Consider the following 24375-nt stretch of genomic DNA (forward strand, 5'->3'; position numbering starts at 1 on the left):
GCTCTACCCAAAAAGACAAACAAGCAAAAGGAACACAATCAATCACGTGCAAAGCTCAAACAACATGATGCAAAACATGGTATGCTATGCGGGATGTGATATGTGATGCATATGCAAGATTTGACAAGGAATGATTGAACCTGGCCTCAACTTGGAAATACAAGAGTGCCACTGGAAAGGTGAGGTGATTTCGGTTGAAATCGATATAAAGAACACCGGAATCGGATGCATGGTTTGGAAATGGCAAGCAAAACAAATATGGCACCGGTCTGCGATAAACAGCAAGTAGCCATCTAAATGCATCAATATAATTATGCTACATCACTTAAACATGGCAACAAAATACATGGCAGGGATCCATTCATGATTCTTGACAAAATATGAACACTGAGCTACGGCCAATTCATCCATTAACAGGTTCAAACAAGCATGGCAAAAGTGCAATTGATAAACAGGTTTCAGACTTAGTGAAATTAACACAAGTCTGGAATTTCAGATCAGGTAGCACTCTTTGGAGCATGAAAACTATATGCTACAGGAACTTAATATGGCAAAGTAAAACATGGAATGGAGCTACTCAAAGAGCTTAACAAAAGTCCCTTAGTGACCTTGAGCCAAAAGGGATCAGAAAATACAATTGTAAGCATGTGAACATGGCAAAAACATAATCAGATCTCAGACTTAGAGAAAAACTGTAGCATGCAAATATGTTAACGAGTAGGCATGTTCACGAGCTCGATGCACTCACTACGGAGCAAGGCATGACAAACTAAGCATACACCCATCAAGAATACATATCATAGAAGCTAGACATGGCAAGAACAATAACATAGCATGCACGGTTCAACAACAACATCCTCGGCAAAATCGCTAACAAGTAGACAATCTGCCAGGATTCACGAAATAGCAAAAGTAGAGCTCGATTGACTCAAGCTAGGGTGCTCCATAAATGCAAACAAATACATGGATGGATAGAGCACCATAATATTAACAAATCATCCTTACTGATAATCCTCAAAAGAGACACGGATCACTAGGAAACAACATGAACATATGGCATAATGGTAAAAACAGATCAAGGACTTAGAGAAAAACCAAGTCCCTGAAATCAGCCTTAACGAATACACTACTTTGCAAGCTTGTGCTAGTCACCACACATATCACAAAAATACATGGATAGCACCTCTTCAAAGATGGCATGGCATATAACAAAACACATGTAGAGCTCAGGGCATATCATGCACACATTAATCATGGCAAAAATGACAAATAGCTATTTGGTGCAGCAGATCTGACAATTATCTCAAATAGCTCTCTTCGAATAGCATTTCGGCCATCAAGATAAGCTCAAATAAAAATGATGCAATGAGATGAAATGATGTGCTCTCTGAGGCGAACATCCTGATATGCTACATGTCCAAAATGGAGCTACAGATGCGGAGTTATAGCATGATGAAAAATGCAATTTAATTAGGGTTTTGGGGGAAAGTCAACCGAGAGAAAATGCTCAGATCCAGATCTGGCCGGGCGCGCGGATCCCGAGGTTGGCCGGGGAACTCGCCGGAGATGGGGACGTCGCCGGACTTGGCGTGGAGAGGAGCGGGCCGCCCGGATCTCGCCGGATCCGGTGAGGGCGGCGGAGGAGGTGAGGACGGGTAGCGAGGCCGAGGTGGCCGCGAGCGGCACCGGCGATGTGGGGTGCCGGCCAGTGAGGAGTGCGGCGTCGCGGTGGCGGCCGGCAATGGTGGCGCGGCGGCCGGCTGGGAGGAGATGCGCCGGGCGCGGGGAAGACGGGAGGCGGCGCGGTCGGAGGGGAGCCGGGCCGCGGGGGCCGGCCACGGGCCGAGCGGGCCCGCGCGGGAGCGGCGGCGATATGGGGCGCCCGCTGCCACGTGACGCGCCCCGGTAGGTCGGCGGCGGCGGGCGGACAACGTCCGGTCCGAATCAGACGCGTCCGACGGCGAGGTGGAGCTGATCTAGGGTTAGGGGGGAAGAAGACCCGTGAATTTTGGAGGGGGTTCTTTAAATAGGCATAGAGGGAGCTAGGAGAGTCCAAATGAGGTGCGGTTTTCGGCCACGCGATCGTGATCGAATACTCTAGAAGATGTAGAGGGTTTTTGTGGGTTTTGGGCCAAATTGGAAGGGTGTTGGGCTGCAACACACACGAGGCCTTCTCGGTCCCTTGGTTAACCGTTGGAGCATCAAACGAAGTCCAAATGGTACGAAACTTGACAGGTGGTCTACCGATAGTAAACCAAGGCCGCTTGGCAAGTATCGGTCCAATCCAGAAATGTTTAACCCCCACACATGAAAGGAAGGTAGAAAGGACCACCGGAGGAGATAGGAGCGCCGGAATGCAAAACGGACAACGGGGAAAATGCTTGGATGCATGAGACGAACACGTATGCAAATGCAATGCACATGATGACATGATATGAGATGCATGACAACGACAACAACACATGGAGACAAAAAACCTGAACCCGAGGAAATAAAATAATTTAGTGCCGGAAACGGCAAGAGTTGGAGTACATATTAGGTAAATTACATCTGGGGTGTTACAACACTCCACCACTATGAAAGGATCTCGTCCCGAGATCTAGGACTGGAAAAACGTCGGGTACTCAGAACGGAGGTGATCCTTGCGTTCCTAGGTGGCTTCACGGCCGGAATGGTGTGACCACTTGACTTTGAGGAATTTGATTGACTTATTGTGAGTCTTGCGTTCAGTCTCTTCAAGAATAGCAACGGGGTGCTCACGATAAGAGAGATCTTCTTGGAGATCAATGTCTTTGAAGTTGACGGTGCGGTCAGGAGTCTTGAAGCACTTGCGGAGCTGAGAGACATGGAACACGTCATGCACATTTTCAAAGTTTGAAGGAAGCTCGAGTTGATAGGCGAGATCGCCTCTCTTGTTGACGATTTTGAAAGGACCCACGTATCTAGGGGCAAGCTTCCCTTTGATACCGAAGCGACGAGTAGCTTTCATTGGAGAGACGCGGAGGTAAACATGGTCTCCGATCTCGAAAGCCAAATCATGGTGCTTAGTATCATAGTAGCTCTTCTGTCGCGATTGTGCTGCTTTGAGGTTATCACGAATGACTTTACACATCTCTTCTGCCTCTGTGATCAAGTCATTTCCAAGAAGTTGACGTTCACCGGTTTCTGACCAGTTAAGAGGAGTATGGCACTTCCTGCCATACAGAATTTCGAATGGGGCCTTGCCCGAACTTGCTTGAAAACTGTTGTTGTAGGAGAATTCGTCATATGGAAGACAATCTTCCCACTTCATACCGAAGGAGATCACACAAGCCCTGAGCATATCTTCAAGAATCTGATTGACACGCTCGACTTGACCGCTAGTTTGAGGATGGAAGGTTGTGCTGAAGCGGATGTTGGTGCCCATGGCCTTCTAAAAAGAATCCCAAAACTTGGAGGTAAAGATGCTGCCACGGTCTGAAGAGATCACCTGTGGAATGCCGTGCAGCGAGACAATCCGAGAGGTATACAGCTCCGCCAATTGAGCTTCAGTGATAGACTCTTTGATAGGCAGAAAGTGGGCCACTTTAGTGAGTTTGTCGATGACAACGAATATAGCATCATTGCCACGCTTGGACTTTGGAAACCCAGTCACGAAGTCCATCTCAATGTGGTCAAACTTCCATTCTGGAATGGCAAGAGGTTGGAGGAGACCAGCTGGCCTTTGATGTTCTACCTTCACTCTTCTGCAGACATCACACTCATTCAGAACTTAGCAATCTCGCGCTTCATTCGAGTCCACCAATAAGCCTGCTTGAGGTCCTGATACATCTTCGTACTCCTAGGGTGGATGGAGAGGAGTGAATTGTGAGCCTCGTTCATGATAACTTTACGAAGGTCACCTTTGGGCACAACAATACGATCCTCAAAGAAGAGAGTATCCTTGTCATCAAGGCGATACCACTTGTACTTGGGTTGACTCTTGGCAATCCCAATCTTCACCTTCTTCACCATAGCATGAAGAAGTTGAGCCTCGCGAATCTGATCTTCCAAAGTAGGAGAGACTTGAAGGTTGGCGAGGAAACCTTGAGGAACAACTTGCAGATTGAGTTTGCGGAAAGCTTCACAAAGCTCGGGTTGGTAAGGCTTGCTAATCAGACTATTGCAATAAGCCTTCCTTCTTAAAGCATCAGCAATCACATTGGCCTTGCCTGGAGTATACTCGATACTCGGATTATACTCTTGAATCATTTCGACCCAACGAGTCTGCCTGAGGTTGAGATTAGGCTGAGTGAAGATGTACTTGAGACTCTTGTGGTCGAAGATGTCCACTTTCCTTCCCAATAAGAGATGTCTCCAAGTCAAAACAGCATTCACAACTGCCGCCAACTCGAGGTCATGAGTGGGGTAGTTCTTCTCATTGGGCTTCAACTGGCGAGAGGTATAAGCCACAACTTTCTTCTCTTGCATCAACACTGCACCAAGACCTTGAAGAGAGGCATCGCAGAAGACCTCGAACTGTTTGGATTCATCAGGAGGAGTCAGAACTGGAGCAGTGACCAATTTCTCTTTCAAAGTGTTGAAAGCGATGTCACATTCCGGAGACCAAACGTACTTGACGTGTTTCTGGAGAAGGTTTGAAAGGGGCTTCGCGATCTTAGAAAAGTTCTCCATGAACCTTCGACAGTAGCTTGCGAGACCAAGGAAGCTGCAGAGTTGCTTCACGTTCTGAGGTGGTTCCCAATTCACAATTGCAAACACCTTCTCAGGATTCACAGCAATGCCCTTGGCAGAGATGATATGCCCAAGATAGAGAACCTCATCGAGCCAAAACTCGCACTTTGAGAACTTGGCGTAGAACTGATGTTCCCTGAGCTTATCGAGCACCAAACACAAGTGCTTGGCATGATCTTCCTTGTTCTTCGAAAAGACCAGAATGTCATCGAGATAGACCAAAACAAAGTCATTTGAGTAGGCGTTGAAGATGAAGTTCATCATGCGAGAGAAAGTCGGAGGAGTGTTGACGAGGCCAAAAGACATGACAGTGTATTCATATGAACCATAGCTTGTTCTGAAGGCCGTCTTGGGAATATCTTGCTCACGGATTCGAATCTGGTGATAGCCCATACGGAGATCAAGCTTGGAGAATACTTGGGCACCTTTGAGTTGTTCGAACAGCTCATTGATGTTGGGAAGTGGGTACTTGTTCTTGATAGTCTTCTTGTTCAATGGACGGTAGTCAACACAAAGTCGGTCCGTTCCATCCTTCTTCTTCACAAAAAGAATTCCACAACCCCACGGAGAAGAACTAGGTCGGATGAGACCCATTCACTCTTGAATATCGAGTTGCTTCTTCAACTCCTTCAACTCTTCAGGTCCGAGCTTGTAAGGACGTTTGCAAACAGGTTCCGTGCCAGGCTCAAGATTGATGACGAATTCAACTGGCCGGTGCGGAGGCATTCCTGGAAGCTCTTCTGGAAATACGTCTTGATATTCGCAAATGACTGGAATTTGGGAGATGGCATCCAGTTCACCCTTCTCATTGAGAGAAAACAGACGGATGGTATCATCCCGAGCGGCAAAGACAATTACATCCTTAGACGAATAAGTCAACTGAATCTGCCTGGCAGCACAATCAAGATGCGCCTTGTGCTTAGAAAGCCAATCCATTCCGAGAATAAGATCGATATCCGAGTCACCCAGAACAATAGGAGAAGCTAGAAATTTGTAGTCGCCCAACGTGATAGTAACATCCGGGATGCATGTATTAGCTGTCATTTGCTTGCCCGGTGACACGATTTGCAAAGAACTTTGCAGATACTGATAATCGCACTCATACTTTGATGCAAAAGGTTTGGAAATGAAACAATGCGATGCACCAGTGTCAAAAAGAACTTTTGCAGGAACATCGTTAACAGGAAGGTTACCCATGATGACATCTGACGAGTCCTCTGCCTGAGCTTCATTCACCACGTTGACCTTGGCGTACTTGGGGTTATGCTTGACCACAGCTGTACTTGCCGATCTCACTGGAGGAGGAGGAGGGAGACGCCTCTGGTTGAAGCATTTGTTGGCATAGTGACCCTTCTGTTGGCACTTATTGCATGTGACCTCTGAAAGCGGACGGTGATACGGAGCACTCGATCTTGGAGCTTGAGACGAAGTCTTGTTCTGGAAGCCAGGGTTGGGTGGGTGGGAAGATCCACTGCCACCTTTGCTCTTCTGCTGATAAGGCTGACCGAATGGAGGAGGAGGAAGCCAATACTTCTGCTTCTTAGCCACTTGAGTTGAGGAAGAAGGAGTAGCCTCTCTAACTCGCTTCTTGGAAGCATCGCACTTCAGTTGAGCAGCCTCTTGCTTCAATGCCATGTTGTAAAACTCATCGTACCTCCTGGGCTCAAAGAGGACAAGAGCTAGCTGGATTTCTTCTCTAAGACCACCCTTGAACTGGTATATCATGCTCTTCTCATTAGGGACGTCCTGCTTAGCAAAGCGGGCGAGCTTCTGAAACAACTTGTTGTAGTCATAGACAAACATAGAGCCTTGCTTCAGGTTGAGGAATTCCTCACGCTTGCTCTCAACCACGCTCTGAGGAATATGATGAGCTTGAAGTCTTGACGGAATTCATCCCAGGTAATCACACGGCCTCCTCTGGAATCTTTGTACTGCTGAAACCATTCTGCAGCTTGGTCTTTGAGTTGGAAGGAAGCAAACTTAACAAAGTCCTCAGGCCTGACGTTACTGCACTCGAAATGCTTGCACAAGTCCACGAGCCAATCATCAGCGTCAGTTGCCTCAACACAATTGCTGAAAGTCTTTGGCTGGTTAGCAAGGAACTGGTTGAGTGTAGCAAAGTGATTCTGGTTGTTGCCTTGGTTCCCTTGGTTGCGCTCTTGAAGAAGTTGCATGATCAGCTGCGTGTTTGCATTGGTAGCGGCCATCACAGCTTGCCATGCCTCCGGAGGAGGTGGTGGTGGCGGATCAGGATTCGGAGTCGTGCGCGTTGGAGGAGCCATCCTGAAGAGGTTGACATCCATTAGCACATTGATAGACAAATATTGAAGCTGAACCAAACGGGTTGAAATTGCAACATATAGTCTTCACATCCGAACAAAATGAACGAATGCATTCCAATTGAAATGGTCACATATCCATGAATTGAGAAGCCACTTAGAATTTAGGTAGAAGAAATAAAATCAACAAGGTACGGAGCAAGAACGAATACTCGGTAAGGATCACCCAATCTCAAACCAAATATTCGTGGAAGAAGAACTAGAGCTACAAGAATTCCCACCTATGAAACTCCCGAACCTTTCCGGTTATGCAATCAGGTGTTGGGGATACAGGGGAAGCATAATATCTCACCCAAATCTAGCAATTCCTACATCCAGCTGTATCCATCCTTCAACACATAACCGAGAAAACTTCGGAAATCGTCTACCTCAACCTTCGAAAAGCATCCGTTATACAAGTTATGGCAATACTCCCGAACTCCCGCCCCAGTACTGGGTGGCGTCGAGGTTATCTCACCAACAACTGCATAAAAGAGATTTTCGATGTTGGCGAACTAAACTCAGGTATTCCAGAACTGCAACGATAAAATTGTGACGACAACACCTTGGAGCTCAACTCCCCGGGACACTGCCACAACCCCTAAATGACAGGAGGCAACAAGAACAATGTTCTCGTCACAAAACCATCAGAACGATTCCAAGATACCCGCATGATCCTAAAAAAATTACTGAAATTTGAGAAGAGAAGAGTCAAAACTCTATGTCAGGATGCCTTACCAGAGCGATGAAGGGACTGGGGAGTAAAAAGAATTCCTAAACTCTCTGATATATAATTCCTAAATGAATCAAAACATTTTTCTAGACACAACTCGTCAGCTAATTCGATCAAGCAGTGGGGGCTCCTAAGGTCGGGGAAGGCTCTGATTACCAACTTGTAACGCCCTCGATGCGGCTATATCTCCTACGTGTCGAAGAACGACTTAGAGGCATAACCGCATTGAAAGCAATGTCGCAAGTAAGGTAATCTTCACAATAACCCATGTAAATAGATAATAAGGGGAAAGGTACATAGTTGGCTTACACTCGCCACGTCACACAAAGTACATAAATAGCATTACAATCATCCAATACACTCAGGGTCCGACTACGGTACCAAAATAAAAGATCAACCCCAACAAGCGACACGGTCCGGATCGCCCCAACTGGTCACCACTACTGATCATCAGGGAAAGACACATAGTAACGGCGTGAGTCTTCGTCGAACTCCCACTTGAGCTCAAGCGCATCATCTGGAACGGAGTCATCGGGCCCTGCATCTGGTTTGGAAGTAAACTGTGAGCCACGGGGACTCAGCAATCTCGCACCCTCGCGATCAAGACTATTTAAGCTTATAGGTAAGACAAGGTAATATGTGGAGCTGCAGCAAGCGACTAGCATATATGGTGGCTAACCTGTTCGCAAAAGAGAGCGAGAAGAGAAGGCAAAGCACGAACGAAGAACTATAGAACATCCTGCGAAAAACATTACTCCAACACCGTGTTGACTTCCCGGACTCCGCCGAGAAGAGACCATCACAGTAACACACACAGTTGATTCTTTTTAATTAAGTTAAGGTTCAAGTTATCTACAACCGGACATTAACAAATTCTCATCTGCCCATAACCGCGGGCACGGCTTTCGAAAGTTCAAATCCCTGCAGGGGAGTCCCAACTTAGCCCATCACAAGCTCTCACGGTCAACGAAGGATAAACCTTCTCCCGAGACATTCCGATCAGACTCGGTATCCCGGTTCTACAAGACAACTTCGACAAAGATAAAACAAGTCCAGCAACACCGCCCAAATGTGCCGACAAATCCCGATAGGAGCTGCACGTATCTCGTTCTCAGGGCACACTCAGATGATACATCCTACGAGTAAAACCAAACCTCAAGTTGCCCCGAGGTGGCCCCACAGTCTGCTCGGTCGGACCAACACTCAGAGGAGCACTGGCCCAGGGGGGTTTAAATAAAGATGACCCTCGGGCTCCGGAAACCCAAGGGAAAAAGAGGCTAGGTGGCAAATGGTAAAACCAAGGTTGGGCATTGCTGGAGGAGTTTTATTCAAGGCGAACTGTCAAGGGGTTCCCATTATCACCCAACCGTGTAAGGAACGCAAAATCCAGGAACATAACACCGATATGACGGAAACTAGGGCGGCAAGAGTGGAACAAAACACTAGGCAAAAGGCCGAGCCTTCCACCCTTTACCAAGTATATAGATGCATTAATATAACAAGATAATATAATGATATCCCAACAAATAAGCAATGTTCCAACAAGGAACGATCTCCAATCTTCACCTGCAACTAGCAACGCTATAAGAGGGGCTGAGCAAAGTGATAACATAGCCAATCAACAGTTTGCTAGGACATGGTGGGTTAGAGGTTTTACATGGCAATTTGGGAGGCATGATAATAAAGTGGTAGGCATCGTAGCATAGGCATAGCAAAAGAGCGAGCATCTAGCAAGCAAAGATAGAAGTGATTTCGAGAGTATGATCATCTTGCCTGCAAAGTTGTCAGAGTTGACTGGAACATCGAAAGCAAACTCAACGGGCTCCTCGTTAGCGAACTCGTCTCCCGGCTCTACCCAAACAAGACAAACAAGCAAAAGGAACACAATCAACCACGTGCAAAGCTCAAACAACATGATGCAAAACATGGTATGCTATGCGGGATGCGATATGTGATGCATATGCAAGATTTGACAAAGAATGATTGAACCTGGCCTCAACTTGTAAATCCAAGAGTGCCACTGGAAAGGTGAGGTGATTTCGGTTGAAATCGATATAAAGAACACCGGAATCGGATGCACGGTTTGGAAAAAGCAAGCAAAACAAATATGGCACCGGTTTGCGATAAACAGCAAGTAGCCATCTAGATGCATCAAGATAATTATGCTACAGCACTCAAACATGGAAACAAAATACATGGAAGGGATCCATTCATGATGTTTGACAAAAGATGAACACTGAGCTACGGCCAATTCATCCATTAACAGGTTCAAACAAGCATGGCAAAAGTGCAATTGATAAACAGGTTTCAGACTTAGTGAAATTAACACAAGTCTGGAATTTCAGATCAGGTAGCACTCTTTGGAGCATGAAAACTATATGCTATAGGAACTTAACATGGCAAAGTAAAGCATGGAATGGAGCTACTCAAAGAGCTTAACAAAAGTCCCTTAGTGACCTTGAGCCAAAAGGGATCATAAAATACAATTGCAAGCATGTGAACATGGCAAAAACATAATCAGATCTCAGACTTGGAGAAAAACTGGAGCATGCAAATATGTTAACGAGTAGGCATGTTCATGAGCTCGATGCACTCACTAAAGAGCAAGGCATGACAAACTAAGAATACACCCATCAAGAATACATATCATAGAAGCTAGACATGGCAAGAACAACAACATAGCATGCACGGTTCAACAACAACATCCTCGGCAAAATCGCTAACAAGTAGACAATCTGCCAGGATTCACGAAATAGCAAAAGTAGAGCTCGATTGACTCAAGCTAGGGTGCTCCATAAATGCAAATAAAGACATGGATGGATAGAGCACCATAATATTAACAAATCATCCTTAATGATCATCCTCAAAAGAGGCACGGATCACTAGGAAACAACATGAACATATGGCATAATGGTAAAAACAGATCAAGGACTTCGAGAAAAACTAAGTCCCTGAAATCAGCCTTAACGAATGCACTACTTTGCAAGCTTGTGCTAGTCACCACACATATCACAAAAATACATGGATAGCACCTCTGCAAAGATGGCATGGCATATAACAAAACACATGTAGAGCTCAGGGGCATATCATGCACACATTAATCATGGCAAATATGACAAATAGCTATTTGGTGCAGCAGATCTGACAATTATCTCAAATAGCTCTCTTCCAACAGCATTTCGGGCATAAAGATGAGCTCAAATGAAAATGATGCAATGAGATGAAATGATGTGCTCTCTGAGATGAACATTTTGATATGCTACACGCCCAAAACGGAGCTACGGATGCGGAGTTATAGTATGATAAAAATGCAATTTAATTAGGGTTTCGGGGGAAAGTCAACCGAGAGAAAATGCTCAGATCCAGATCTGGCCGGGCGCGTGGATCCCGAGGTTGCCCGGGGAACTCGCCGGAGATGGGGACGTCGCCGGACTTGGCGTGGAGAGGAGCGGGCCGGCCGGATCTCGCCGGATCCGGTGAGGGCGGCGGAGGAGGCGAGGACAGGCGGCGAGGCCGAGGAGGCCGCAGGCGGCGCCGGCGATGTGGGGCGCCGGCCGGCGAGGAGAGCGGCATCGCGGTGGCGGCCGACAATGGCGGCGCAGCGGCCGGCCGGGAGGAGATGCGCCGGGCGCGAGGAAGACGGGAGGCGGCGCGGTCGGAGGGGAGCCGGGCCGCGGGGGCCGGCCACGGGCCGAGCGGGCCTCGCGGGAGCGGCGGCGATGTGGGGAGCCCGCTGCCACGTGGCACGCCCTGGTAGGTCGGCGGCGGCGGGCGGACAACGTCCAGTCTGAATCGGACGCGTCTGGCGGCGAGGTGGAGCTGATCTAGGGTTAGGGGGGGAAGAAGACCCGTGATTTTCGGAGGGTGTTCTTTAAATAGGCATAGAGGGAGCTAGGAGAGTCCAAATGAGGTGTGGTTTTCAGCCACGCAATCGTGATTGAACTCTCTAGAAGATGGAGAGGGTTTTGGTGGGTTTTGGGCCAAATTGGAAGGGTGTTGGGCTGCAACACACACGAGGCCTTCTCGGTCCCTCGGTTAACCGTTGGAGCATCAAACGAAGTCCAAATGGTACGAAACTTGACATGCGGTCTACCGGTAGTAAACCAAGGCTGCTTGGCAAGTCTTGGTCCAATCCGGAAATGTTTAGCCCCCACACATGAAAGGAAGGTAGAAAGGACCACCAGAGGAGATAGGAGCGCCGGAATGCAAAATGGATAACAGGGAAAATGCTTGGATGCATGAGACGAACACGTATGCAAATGCAATGCACATGATGACATGATATGAGATGCATGACGACGACAACAACACATGGTGACAAAAAAACCCGAACCCGAGGAAATAAAATAACTTAGTGCCGGAAACGGCAAGAGTTGGAGTACATATTAGGTAAATTACATCCGGGGTGTTACAACATGCATAAAGGATATAATTCACCTTCGTATAATCCAAAAAAAACTAGTCGGGAGGTAACGGTCAAATGGTTTGACAGGACGGCAGTGCAAAACTAAGCACAACTAAGCAAACAGGGGCACAGAAATAGAAAACCCTTATATATAAAGCAACAACACCGAGCAGTACACGGCCGAACATACAATGTGATGAGATGACTCTCTTACAAAAGGATTGAAAGATACAACAAGAAACTAGAGCTAGTCTAACACCTCGCCTAGGACCAAACGACGACACCAAAACTCCACGACAACATCCCCGGGAGGGTGATGGCGCGATGTGTCGCCGCTGCCGAGTCTCAGAACAGGCAAAGGTTTTTACCCGAAGCCCTGGCACATGAACAAGACTCAAAATAAGAAAGAAATGCATGCAACTCTTCACATCAGGCATTACACGCACGTCATGCAACATGGCACAAGCATGAACAACATGGCAAGCACATCAGGCAACATCTCACCAAACGCTATCAGCTTAGCACAAGCTGTTAGGGAATGCAGTAATTTCAAAAAAAATCCTACGCACACGCAAGATCATGGTGATGCATAGCAACGAGAGGGGAGAGTGTGTCCACGTACCCTCGTAGACCGAAAGCGGAAACGTTATGACAACGCGGTTGATGTAGTTGTATGTCTTCACGATCGACCGATCCTCAGTACCGAACGTACGGCACCTCCACGATCTGCACACGTTCAGCTCGGTGACGTCCCGCGAACTCACGATCCAGTAGAGCTTCGAGGGAGAGCTTCGTCAGCATGAAGGCGTGATGACGGTGTTGATGAAGCTACCGACGCAGGGCTTCGCCTAAGCACCGCTACGATATGACCGAGGTGGATTATGGTGGAGGGGGGCACCGCACGCGGCTAAAAGATCAATGGTCAACTTGTGTGTTTATGGGGTGCCCCCTGACCACGTATATAAAGGAGTGGAGGAGGGGGAGGGCTGGCCCTCCTATGGCACGCCCTGGGGAGTCCTACTCCCACCGGGAGTAGGATTCCCCCCTTCCATGTAGTAGGAGTAGGAGAGAAGGAAAGGGAAAAGAGAAGAGAAGGAAGGAGGGGGCGCCGCCCCTCCCCCTAGTCAAATTCGGACTAGGCCTTGGGGGCGCGCACCCTCCTCTCTCTCTTTCCCCTAAAGCCCAATAAGGCCCATATACTCCCCGGCGAATTCCCGTAACTCTCCGGTACTCCGAAAAATACCCGAATCACTCGGAACCTTTCCAGTGTCCGAATATAGTCGTCCAATATATCAATCTTTATGTCTCGACCATTTCGAGACTCCTCGTCGTGTCCCCGATCTCATCCGGGACTCCGAACTACCTTCGGTACATCAAAACACATAAACTCATATTATCGATCGTCACCGAACGTTAAGCGTGCGGACCCTACGGGTTCGAGAACTATGTAGACATGACCGAGACTCGTCTCCGGTCAATAACCAATAGCGGAACCTAGATGCTCATATTGGCTCCTACATATTCTACGAAGATCTTTATCGGTCCAACCGCATAACAACATAAGTTGTTCCCTTTGTCATCGGTATGTTACTTGCCCGAGATTTGACCGTCGGTATTGAAGGAAATATGCCCTAGAGGCAATAATAAAGTTATTATTTATTTCCTTATATCATGATAAATGTTTATTATTCATGCTAGAATTGTATTAACCGGAAACATAATACATGTGTGAATACATAGACAAACAGAGTGTCACTAGTATGCCTTTACTTGACTAGCTCGTTGATCAAAGATGGTTATGTTTCCTAACCATAGACATGAGTTGTCATTTGATTAACGGGATCACATCATTAGGAGAATGATGTGATTGACTTGACCCATTCCGTTAGCATAGCACTTGATCGTTTAGTTTGTTGCTATTGCTTTCTTCATGACTTATACATGTTCCTATGACTATGAGATTATGCAACTCCCATTTACCAGAGGAACACTTTTTGTGCTACCAAACGTCACAATGTAACTGGGTGATTATAAAGGTGCTCTACAGGTGTCTCCGAAGGTACTTGTTGGCTTGGCGTATTTCGAGATTAGGATTTGTCACTCCGATTGTCGGAGAGGTATCTTTGGGCCCTCTCGGTAATGCACATCACTTAAGCCTTGCAAGCATTGCAACTAATGAGTTAGTTACGGGATGATGTATTACGAAACGAGTAAAGAGACTTGCCGGTAACGAGATTGAACTAGGTATTGAGATACCGACGATCGAATCTCGGGCAAGTAACATACCGATGACAAAGGGAACAACGTATGTTGTTATGCGGTCTGATCGATAAAGATCTTCGTAGAATATGTAGGAGCCAATTGAGCATCCAGGTTCCGCTATTGGTTATTGACCAGAGACATGTCTCGGTCATGTCTACATAGTTCTCGAACCCGTAGGGTCCGCATGCTTAAAGTTTCGGTGATGATTGTATTATGAGTTTATGTGATTTGATGTACCGAAGGTAGTTCGGAGTCCCGGATGAGATCGGGGACATGACGAGGAGTCTCGAAATGGTCGAGACGTAAAGATCGATATATTGGACGACTATATTCGGACATCGGAAAGGTTCCAAGTGATTCGGGTATTTTCGGGGGTACTGGGGAGTTACGGGAATACGAGGAAGAAGTAATGGGCCTCATGGGCCAAGTGGTGGAAGAGAGGAGGCAGGGCCCGCGGCCCCCCTAGCCCAAACCGAATTGGACTAGGGCCCCCCCTTTCCTCCTTTTCCTCCTTCTCCTTCCTTCTCCTTCTCCTCCTTCCTTTCCGAGTAGGAAAGGGGAGTCCTACTCCTACTAGGAGGAGGACTCCTCATCATGGCGCGCCCATAGAGGGCCGGCCGGCCTCCCCCTTGCTCCTTTATATACAGGGGCAGGGGGGCACCTCTAGACACACAAGTTGGTCAGTTGATCTCTCCCAGCCGTGTGCGGTGCCCCCCTCCACCATATTCCACCTCGGTCATATCGTAGTGGTGCTTAGGAAAAGCCCTGCGTCAGTAGCAACATCATCACTATCATCACGCTGTCGTGCTGACGGAACTCTCCCGTGAAGCTCTGTTGGATCGGAGTTCGCGGGACGTCATCGAGCTGAACTCGGAGGTGCCGTGCGTTCGTTACTTGGATCGGTCGGATCGTGAAGATGTATGACTACATCAACCGCGTTGTGCTAATGCTTCCACTTTCGGTCTACGAGGGTACGTGGACAACACTCTCCCCTCTCGTTGATATGCATCACCATGATCTTGCGTGTGCGTAGGATTTTTTTTTTGAAATTACTACGTTTCCCAACAGTGGCATCCGAGCCAGGTTTTATGCGTTGATGTAATATGCACGAGTAGAACACAAGTGAGTTGTGGGTGATATAAGTCATACTGCTTACCAGCATGTCACACTTTGGTTCGGCGGTATTGTTGGATGAAGCGGCCCGGACCGACATTACGCGTACGCTTATGCAAGACTGGTTTTACCATCATGCTATGCACACAGGTGACTAGTGGGTGTCAGTTTCTCCAACTTTAGTTGAACTGAGTGTGGCTATGCCCGGTCCTTGAGAAGGTTAAAACAGCACTAACTTGACAAACTATCGTTGTGGTTTTGATGCGTAGGTAAGAACGGTTCTTGCTCGGCCTGTAGCAGCCACGTAAAACTTGCAACAACAAAGTAGAGGATGTCTAACTTGTTTTTGCAGGGCATGTTGTGATGTGATATGGTCAAGACGTGATGAGATATAAGTTGTTGTATGAGATGATCATGTTTTGTTGAAGTTATCGGCAACTGGCAAAAGCCTTATGGTTATCTCTCTATTGCATAAGAGGCAAGCGCCAAATAATTGCTTTACTTTATCGCTATGCGATAGCAATAGTTGCAAGAGCAATTGTTGGCGAGACAACCATGTGACGACACATTGATATAGATCAAGATGATGGAGATCATGGTGTCATGCCGGTGACGATGGAGATCATGACGATGCTTTGGAGATGGAGATCAAAGGCACAAGATGATGATGGCCATATCATGTCACATATTTTGATTGCATGTGATGTTTATCTTTTATACATCTTATTTTGCTTAGTTCGGCGGTAGCTCTATAAGATGATCTCTCACTAATTATCAAGGTACAAGTGTTCTCCCTAAGTATGCACCGTTGCGAAAGTTCTTCGTGCTGAGACACCACGTGATGATCGGGTGTGATAGGCTCTATGTTCAAATACAATGGGTGAAAAATAGTTGCACACGCGGAATACTCAGGTTAAACTTGACGAGCCTAGCATATAACAGATATGGCCTGGAACATGGAGACCGAAAGGTCGAGCGTGAATCATATAGTAGATATGATCAACATAGTGATGTTCACCATTGAAACTACTCCATCTCACGTGATGATCGGACATGGTTTAGTTGATATGGATCACGTGATCACTTAGACGATTAGAGGGATGTCTGTCTAAGTGGGAATTCTTAAGTAATATGATTAATTGAACTTTAATTTATCATGAACTTAGTCCTGGTAGTATTAGCATATCTATGTTGTAGATCAATAGCTCGCGTTTAGCTCCCTTGTTTTATTTTTGATATGTTCCTAGAGAAAATTAAGTTGAAAGATGTTAGTAGCAATGATGCGGATTGGATCCGTGATCTGAGGATTATCCTCATTGCTGCACAGAAGAATTATGTCCTTAATGCACCGCTAGGTGACAGACCTATTGCAGGAGCAGATGCAGACGTTATGAACGTTTGGCTAGCTCAATATGATGACTACTTGATAGTTTAGTGCACCATGCTTAACGACTTAGAATCAGGGCTTCAAAGACGTTTTGAACGCCATGGAGCATATAAGATGTTCCAAGAGTTGAAATTGGTATTTCATACTCATGCCCGTGTCAAGAGGTATGAGACCTCTAACAGTACTTTTCCTACAAGATGGAGGAGAATAGCTCAACCAGTGAGCATGTGCTCAGATTGTCTGAGTACTACAATTGCTTGAATCAAGTGGGAGTTAATCTTCCAAATAAGAGAGTAATTGGCAGAATTATCTAGTCACCATCACCAAGTTAGTAGAACTTTGTGATGAACTATAATATGCAAGGGATAATGGAAACAATTCCCAAGCTCTTCGTGATGCTGAAATCGAAAAAGGTAGAAATCAAGAAAAACATCAAGTGTTGATGGTTGACGAGACCACTAGTTTCAAGAAAACGGCAAAGGGAAGAAGGGAAACTTCAAGAAGAACGGCAAGCGAGTTGCTGCACAAGTGAAGAAGCCCAAGTCTGGACCTAAGCCTGAGACTGATTGTAACGCCCCGAGACCGATGTGCCAGGTGTCGTCCAGTTATTCGCTGACGTTGTCATGTCATTTGCTTGCGTGTCATGCATTGCATATCATGTCATCATGTGCATTTCATTTGCATACGTGTTCGTCTCATGCATCCGAGCTTTTCCCCGTTGTCCGTTTTGCATTCCGGCGCTTCGTTCTCCTCTGGTGATCATTTCTACCTTTCTTTCATGTGTGGGGATTAAACATTTCCGGATTGGACCGAGATTTGTCAAGCGGCCTTGGTTTACTACCGTAGACCGCCTGTCAAGTTTCGTACCATTTGGACTTCGTTTGATGCTCCAACGGTCAACCGAGGGACCGAAAAGGCCTCGTGTGTGTTGCAGCCCAAAACCCCTCCAATTTGGCCCAAAACCCACCAAAACCTCTCCCATCATCTAGAGCGTTCGATCACGATCGCGTGGCCGAAAACCGCACCTCTTTTGGACTCTCCTAGCTCCCTCTACCTATATATATGTGATCCCCTCCGAAATATTCGCGGCACAAAACCTAGTCTCCCCCTTCCTCGTGCCGCCGGACACATCCCACCGCGCCCGGACATGTCCGCTCCATCATCCGCGTCCAACAGCGAATCGCCACCTGTCCACCGCAGCCGTCCCCGCGCCGCCGGGCCCGCGGAGCCCATCGCCGGCCCGCCCCGGGCCGCGCCGGGCCCGAGGAGACCCGCAGCCTCGCCGCCGCCACAGCGCCTCCCGCCGGCCACCCGGACCTCGCCAGAGGCCGCGACCCCGCCGCCACATCGCCGGACTTCGCCGCATCTCCGCCGCCCTCGCGCGCCTCTCCTCCCACGCTCCGCCGCCTTCTCGCCGAGCCGTGCCCGAGGCCGTCGTCGCCGGCGCCGCCTTCATCGGAGCTCGCCGCGCCGCCACCGTTCTTCTATCGACGCCGCCAACCGCCGACATCACCGGAGCCCGACCCCGCCTCCATGGAACGCCCGAGCTCGAAGCCCCGCTCATGGCTGCTCCTCGCCGCCGGATCCCAGCCAGCGCCGCCAGATCCGGAGGGAGTCCTCCTCCCGTGCCCAATTCCGGCCACCACGCTCGCCGGCGTCGCCGGAGAAGTCCCCGGCCGTCGCCTTGTCTTCAACCTTCGGCCGGGATGGCCCCGTCCAACCTCAGTCTGGACGACTTCGTCCATCGAACCAAACCCGACCGCGTCCTTCCTGGATCCCGTCGTCCCGTTCACTATTCTCGAAGAGGGTATATTTTTTTCCTAAGTCCTCGAGATTCCCAGTTTCATATGGCCATGTTCATCATGTCGTAACTCCGCATCCGTAGCTCCGTTTTGGGCATATAGCATATCAAAATGTTCGCCTCAGAGAGTACATCATTTCATCTCATTGCATCATTTTCATTTGAGTTCATCTTGATGCCCGAAATGCTGTTGGAAGAGTGCTATTTGAGATAATTGTCAGATCTGCTGTTCCATTTAGATATTTGTCATTTTTGCCATGTTTATTGTGTGCATGATATGCCCATGAGCTCTTCATGAGTTTTGTTATATGCTTTGCCATATTTCCAGAGGTGGAGCCCATGTATTTTTGTGATGTGTGTGGTGACTAGCACAAGCTTGCAAAGTGGTGCATTCGTTAATGCTGATTTAAGGGACTTAGCATTTCCACTAAGTCCTTGACCTGTTTATCTCATTATGCCATATGTTCATGTTGTTTCCTAGTGGTCCATGCCTCTTTTGAGGATGATCAGTAAGGATGTTTTGTTAATCTTGTAGTGCTCTATCCATCCATGTCTTTTTTTGCAATTATGGAGCACCCTAGCTTGAGTCAATCGAGCTCTACGTTTGCTATTTCGTGAATCTGGGCAGATTGTCTACTTGTTAGCGATTTTGCCGAGGATGTTGTAGTTGATCCGTGCATGCTATGCTATTTTTCTTGCCATGTCTAGCTTGCATTTTGTGTATTCTTGATGGGTGTATGATTAGATTGTCATGACTTGCTATGTAGTGAGTGCATCGAGCTCGTAAACATGCCTACTTGATATCTGTTTTCAGCATGCTCCAGTTTTCACCAAGTCTAAGAACTGATTATGTTTTTGCCATGTTCACATGCTTGCAATTGTATTTTCTGATCCCTTTTGGCTCAAGGTCACTAAGGGACTTTTGTTAAGATCTTTGAGTAGCTCCATGCCATGCTTTACTTTGCCATGATCAGGTCCTGTAGCATGTAGTTTTATTGCTCCGAAGTGTGCTACCTGATCTAAAATTCCAGACAAGTGTTAATTTCACTAAGTCTGAAATCTGTTTACCATAGGCATTTTTGCCATGCTTGTTTGAACCTGTTAATGTATGAATTGGCCGTAGTTCAGTGCTAGACTTTTGTTAAGAATCTTGAACGGATCCCTACCATGTATTTTGATGCCATGTTTGGGTGCTGTAGCATGTTCATCTTGTTGCATTTATATGGCTACTTGCTGTTTATCGCAGACCGGTGCCATATTTGAATCGCTTGCCATTTCCAAACCGTAGCTCCGATTCCAGTGTTCTTTATATCGTTTTCAAGTGATTTCATCTCATCTTTCCAGTGGCACACTTGTATTTCCAAGTTGAGGCCAGGTTCATGCATTCCTTGTCAAATCATGCATATGCATCGCATACCGCATCCCGCATATCATACCATGTTCATGTGTTGGTTGTTTACTATGTTGTGTGTTTCTTTCCGGTGTTTGCTTCTTCGGGTTGGTTCCGGTAACGTCGTGTTTGTGAGGACCCGTTCGTCTACGTCCGTTTGTCTTCTTCATGGACTCGTTCTTCTTCCTTGTGGGATTTCAGGCAAGATGATCATACCCTCGAAATCACTACTATCTTTGCTTTGCTAGATGCTCGCTCTTTTGCTATGCCTATGCTGCGATACCTACCACTTACTTATCATGTCACCCATATTGTTGAACCAAGCCTCTAACCCACCTTGTCCTAGCAAACCGTTGTTTGGCTATGTTACCGCTTTGCTCAGCCCCTCTTATAGCGTTGTTAGTTGCAGGTGAAGATTGAAGTTTTGTTCCTTGTTGGAACATGGAGATCGTTCCTTGTTGGAACATGTTTACTTGTTGGGATAACACAATATATCTTATTTAATTAATTCATCTATATACTTGGTAAAGGGTGGAAGGCTCGGCCTTATGCCTGGTGTTTTGTTCCACTCTTGCCGCCCTAGTTTCCGTCATATCGGTGTTATGTTCCCGGATTTTGCGTTCCTTACGCGGTTGGGCTATTATGGGAACCCCTTGACAGTTCGCCTTGAGTAAAACTTCTCCAGCAATGCCCAACATTGGTTTTACCATTTCCCACCTAGCCTTTTCTTTTCCCTTGGGAGTCGCGCTCCTGAGGTCATCATTATTTTACCCCCCCCCCGGGCCAGTGCTCCTCTGAGTGTTGGTCCAACCTGTCAGCTGCCGGTGACCACCAGGGGCAACTCTGGGCTGGCCTACCCGTACCTAGGACAATCTGAGTGTGCCCTGAGAAAGAGATATGTGCAGCTCCTATCGGGATTTGTCGGCACATTCGGGCGGTGTTGCTGGTTTAGTTTTACCTTGTCGAAATGTCTTGTAACCGGGATTCCGAGTCTGATCGGGTCTTCCCGCTAGAAGGTCTATTCCTTCGTTGACCGTGAGAGCTTGTCATGGGCTAAGTTGGGACACCCCTGCAGGGATTTGAACTTTCGAAAGCCGTGCCCATGGTTATGGGCAGATGGGAATTTGTTAATGTACGGTTGTAGATAACTTGAACCTTAACTTAATTAAAATACATCAACCGCGTGTGTAACCGTGATGGTCTCTTCTCGGCGGAGTCCGGGAAGTGAACACGGTGTTGGAGTTATGCTTGACGTAGGTTGTTCTAAGATCACATCTTGATCATACTTTTATCGACCGTGCTTTTCCTTCTCTTCTCGCTCTCATTTGCGTATGTTTAGCCACCATATATGCTAGTCGCTTGCTGCAGCTCCACCTCATACCTTTACCTTACCCATAAGCTTAAATAGTCTTGATCGCGAGGGTGCGAGATTGATGAGTCCCCGTGGCTCACAGATACTTCCAAAACCAGCTTGCAGGTGCCGATGAGTCCGTGCAGATGACGCAACCAAGCTCAGGAGGAGCTCGATGAAGATCTTGTCCTTTGTGTTGTTTCGTTCTAGTTGATCAGTAGTGGAGCCCAGTTGGGGTCGATCGGGGACCTTTGTCGCATTTGGGGTTCTTCTTTTATTTTGGTTCCGTAGTCGGACATTGATTGTATTTGGATGTTGTAATGCTTTATTCATGTAATTGTGTGAAGTGGCGATTGTAAGCCAACTATGTATCTCTTTCCCTTATGTATTACATGGGTTGTGTGAAGATTACCTCACTTGCGACATTGCTTTCAATGCGGTTATGCCTCTAAGTCATGCTTCGACACGTGGGAGATATAGCCGCATCGAGGGCGTTACAGTGCTTCTACTGCAAAGGGACTGGTCACTGGAAGCGGAACTACCCCAAATAATTGGCGGATAAGAAGGATGGCAAAGTGAACATATGTATATTTGATATACATGTTATTGATGTGTACTTTACTAGTGTTTATAGCAACCCCTCAGTATTTGATACTAATTCAGTTGCTAAGAATAGTAACTCGAAACGGGAGTTGCAAAATAAACAGAGACTAGTTAAGGGTGAAGTGACGATGTGTGTTGGAAGTGGTTCCAAGATTGATATGATTATCATCGCACACTCCCTATACTTTCGGGATTAGTGTTGAACCTAAATAAATGTTATTTGGTGTTTGCATTGAGCATAAATATGATTGGATCATGTTTATTGCAATACGGTTATTCATGTAAGTTAGAGAATAATTGTTGTTCTGTTTACATGAATAAAACCTTCTGTGGTCATACACCCAATGAAAATGGTTTGTTGGATCTCGATCTTGGTGATACACATTTTCATAATATTGAAGCCAAAAGATGCAAAGTTAATAATGATAGTGCAACTTATTTGTGGCACTGTTGTTTAGGTCATATTGGTGTAAAGCGCATGAAGAAAAACCATGCTGATGGGCTTTTGGAATCACTTGATTATGAATCAGTTGATGCTTGCGAACCATGCCTCATGGGCAAGATGACTAAGACTCCGTTCTCCGGAACAATGGAGCGAGCAACAGATTTGTTGGAAATCATACATACTGATGTATGTGGTCCGATGAATATTGAGGCTCGTGGCAGGTATCATTATTTTCTGATCTTCACAGATGATTTGAGCAGATATGAGTATATCTACTTGATGAAACATAAGTCTGAAACATTTGAAAAGTTCAAAGAACTTCAGAGTGAAGTGGAAAATCATCGTGACAAGAAAATAAAGTTTCTACAATCTGATCGCAGAGACACATATTTGAGTTACGAGTTTGGTCTTCAATTAAAACAATGTGGAATAGTTTCACAAAATCATGCCACCTGGAACACCACAGCATAATGGTGTGTCCGAACGTCATAACCGTACTATTATTGGATATAGTGCAATCTATGATGTTTCTTACCGATTAATCACTATAGTTTTGGGGTTATGCATTAGAGATAGCTGCATTCACGTTAAATAGGGCACCATCTAAATCTGTTGAGACGACACCGTATGAACTATGGTTTGGCAAGAAACCTAAGCTGTCGTTTCTTAAAGTTTGAGGTTGCAATGCTTATGTGAAAAAGTTTCAACCTGATAAGCTCAAACCCAAATCGGAGAAGTGCGTCTTCATAGGATACCCAAAAGAAAATGTTGGGTACACCTTCTATCACAGATCCGAAGGCAAGATATTCGTTGCTGAGAATGGATCCTTTCTAGAGAAGGAGTTTCTCTCGAAAGAAGTGAGTGGAAGGAAAGTAGAACTTGATGAGGTAACTGTACCTGCTCCCTTATTGGAAAGTAGTTCATCATAGAAATTTGTTCCTGTGACTACTACACCAATTAGTGAGGAAGCTAATGATAATGATCATGTAACTTTAGATCAAGTTACTACCGAACCTCGTAGGTAAACCAGAGTGATATCCACACCAGAGTGGTACGGTAGTCATGTTCTGGAGGTCAAGTTACTTGAACATGACGAGCCTACGAACTATGAGGAAGCGATGATGAGCCCAGATTCCGCAAAATGGCTTGAGGCCATGAAATCTGAGATGAGATCCATGTATAAGAACAAAGTATGGACTTTGATTGACTTGCCCAAAAGATCGGCGGGCCATTGAGATTAAATGGATCTTCAAGAGGAAGACAGATGCTGATAGTAGTGGTACTATCTACAAAGCTAGAATTGTCGCAAAAGGTTTTTGACAAGTTCAAGGTGTTGACTACGATGAGAGTTTCTCACTCGTATCTATGGTTAAGTCTGCCCGAATCATGTTAGCAATTGCCACATTTTATGAAATCTGGAAAATGGATAAACAAAACTGCATTCCTTAATGGATTTATTAAAGAAGAGTTGTATATGATGCAACCAGAAGGTTTTGTCAATCCTAAAGGTACTAGCAAAATATGCAAGCTCCAGCGATCCATCTATGGACTGGTGCAAGCATCTCAGAGTTGGAATATACGCTTTGATAAGTTGATCAAAGCATATAGTTTTATACAGACTTGCGGTGAAGCCTGTATTTACAAGAAAGTGAGTGGGAGCACCACAACATTTCTGATAAGTATATGTGAATGACATATTTTTGATCGGAGATAATGTAGAATTATTCTACAAAGCATACATGAATGTTTGAAAGGAGTTTTTCAAAGAAAGACCTCGGTGAAGCTGCTTACATATTGAGCATCAAGATCTATAGAGATAGATCAAGACGCTTGATAAGTTTTTCAATGAGTACA

At 46.4% G+C, this 24375-nt stretch overlaps 1 pseudogene; it reads left to right on the forward strand.

The window, feature by feature from the left end:
- The window catches only part of LOC147974713 (uncharacterized), a 49563-nt pseudogene that overhangs the window by 10949 nt on the left and 14239 nt on the right, over window positions 1-24375 (forward strand).

This window comes from Triticum urartu, chromosome 4A (genome assembly GCF_056163025.1).
Source record: "Triticum urartu cultivar PI428250 chromosome 4A, HENAU_Tu73, whole genome shotgun sequence".
NCBI classification, from domain to species: Eukaryota; Viridiplantae; Streptophyta; class Magnoliopsida; order Poales; family Poaceae; genus Triticum; species Triticum urartu.